This window comes from Papio anubis, chromosome 3 (assembly GCF_008728515.1).
Source record: "Papio anubis isolate 15944 chromosome 3, Panubis1.0, whole genome shotgun sequence".
NCBI classification, from domain to species: domain Eukaryota; kingdom Metazoa; phylum Chordata; class Mammalia; order Primates; family Cercopithecidae; genus Papio; species Papio anubis.
In genome coordinates, this window is record NC_044978.1 from 57,620,568 (window position 1) to 57,622,951 (window position 2,384).

Here is a 2,384-nt window from a genome sequence, read left to right on the forward strand (position 1 = left end):
ATCTTTAAATAACTATTTTTTAAGTTAATTTCTAGCTGGATCTATGAAAATGCTGTCACACAATGTGGAAATAAAGAAAACATTTACAGAAAAATTGTCCATATGGACACATTTTAGACAGATGATCTAATTGGCATAGTAGCCACTAAACTGGTAAATAAACACTTTTGTTGATTTGCTGTTTAATCAGCATCTATTCTAAATTCTGTAATATTATTTAGTAACACAGTTTATTTCAATCCATAAATGTATTTTATAAATTTATGCCCAGTAAACTGCCATGTAAACCGTGGAATTATTAACTGTTTTCTGTAAGCGATGGTCTTTTTTATTTCAAGCTGCTTTCTACAGTGGATTGATGAGAGTTAAAGATTAAAATGCTTATTCTGTAATGAAAGCCAATACTGGCATGCTGATATATAATCTCTATAGAAAAAAAGTATTCATCCCTTAGTCTAAGATTTTTAACAGTGGTTCTAAGCACTCTTAAAAATTGTATTATTTAGACATCTTATTGTATATTTAAAAAATATTTTCTTAGAATACTGTGGATGTTATACAAGTCACATAACAGAGAGATAATTTCTTATGTAAATTTACAATACAATTTTTTTAAATAAAACCATTGTGAAATTATTTTCAAATGTTATAAATGTTAATGAGTTTTGTTATATTGGTTCCAATATTTCTAGCATACAGAAAACATCATTTTCCCTGGGAATTAATATTTGGAAATGATGTTTAAGAAAAACCATGTTTCATGTTGGAAAATGCTATGTCTGGTATAACTATAGATGTTTGGAAAGCTGTTCAGTTATGCTAAAGATAAAGAAAGGAGAGAAAAATGACAGAAGGGGAAGTCTGAACAAAACAAAATAATACCTGAAAATGTTGAATGTATATCTAATATTTGTGAATGTTTATATTCTCTATTTCATCATTATTTAAACATTTATATTTTCAAAGGGAAACAATAATTTTTTTGAAATCATTTTAGTTTTTTACAGAGTGCTGTATTTTTTTTCTTTTCATTTCAATTTGGTAAGCAAACAAAATGAAAGTCAGAATATTATAGATAATTAGATTTACTTTTTGAGGTTTGTTGAAACTCTTTATCCTTTATGTATGTATTTCAAGTAGTATAATAAAAAAAGAAATATAAAATGATTAGATGTACATAAAGGTATTGCAGATAATGTTTTTGACATGTTCTTTCTTTTAATATATTTTGTAGATATAGCCATTCCAGATTATTATTTCACAAACTAAGATGATTCTCAGTAGGGAAGTCTTACTGCATGCCGTTTTCATCAAAGGGAGCTTAGTTTATTTGCCTGTCTGAATATTGACATTATATTACTAATTTACACATTGGGGAAAGGGTCAAGAGATCTCCAAATTTTTGTTGACTTGATATTAACCTGAAAGGGGAACGTTAATAACTGACAAAATATATCCACAGTAGTTAGACATCAAGATAAAGTTACGTTTAATTTTTTAAAAAATCTACTGCATATTGTTGAATTATTTTTTATATATATATATATTTGATGTACAGGAAATAGAATTCATTGGTGGGCATGAGGAAAGAGGGGGCAGCTCTTTTCAAATGCAGGGCTAGCTGCTTGTACAGGGGCCCATGATTCCAGGGATATATTTGGCCCCGTAGCCATCCAGGATGAGTTGTTTCTCAGCCACCAAGTCTTAAAATGTATATGCATTAAACTTAGTAAAATCGCACTTCCTTGAGATGTGGTTCTGTGAGCATTCATTGAACTTGAACTTGGCCCTAAATAAGGACTCAATTGTATGCTCCAGGTTTGGCAGCTCGGTATGGATGAACATGGCCAATGTGAACTCTGGCCTCTGTGTCCTGGGGCTTTCCAAAGGTATAATACATCCAGTCTTAAACCTAGATTGGGGAAAGCACTAGATTTGAGACATAAATGTTCAATGGCAAAGGCTATTGCACACAAGGAACAGGCTGCTGTACACTACCTAGGATGCTGCTGTTTGCAGCCATTGAACACCAGGACCCCACTAGAAAAAGAGTTGGGTAGCTTAATTGATTGTAGAAATTATTTTATATATTAAATTTTTCGGGATTAGTATCTTTTATTCAAGATAGCTAAATGTAATTTATATTAGACCACATACAGTAAGTTGTAAATTATAGAAATTGTGCACATCAAAGTCATATTAAGTGGGCAATATGGCCTTTAACATAATAAAGTTTATTGATAAAAATAAAATAAAATAATGTGGTTTTGTAGTGCTCTTGTATGTTAACTAAAACAAATTAATAAAACCTATTGAAACCTATAATCTTTAAAACTATCTACTTACACTTTGGGAGGCCTAGGTGGGCTGATCACCTGAGGTCA

The 2,384-nt window shown here is 30.6% G+C and overlaps 1 non-coding gene across 1 annotated transcript; it reads right to left on the reverse strand.

Annotated features, from left to right (window-relative positions):
* Window positions 1-1,944: 1,944 nt before the first annotated feature.
* LOC116274330 lies at window positions 1,945-2,075 on the reverse strand. The gene has a single exon (XR_004182956.1). It is a non-coding gene; the product is annotated as a small nucleolar RNA SNORA70 (small nucleolar RNA).
* Between the last annotated feature and the right edge of the window lie 309 nt (window positions 2,076-2,384).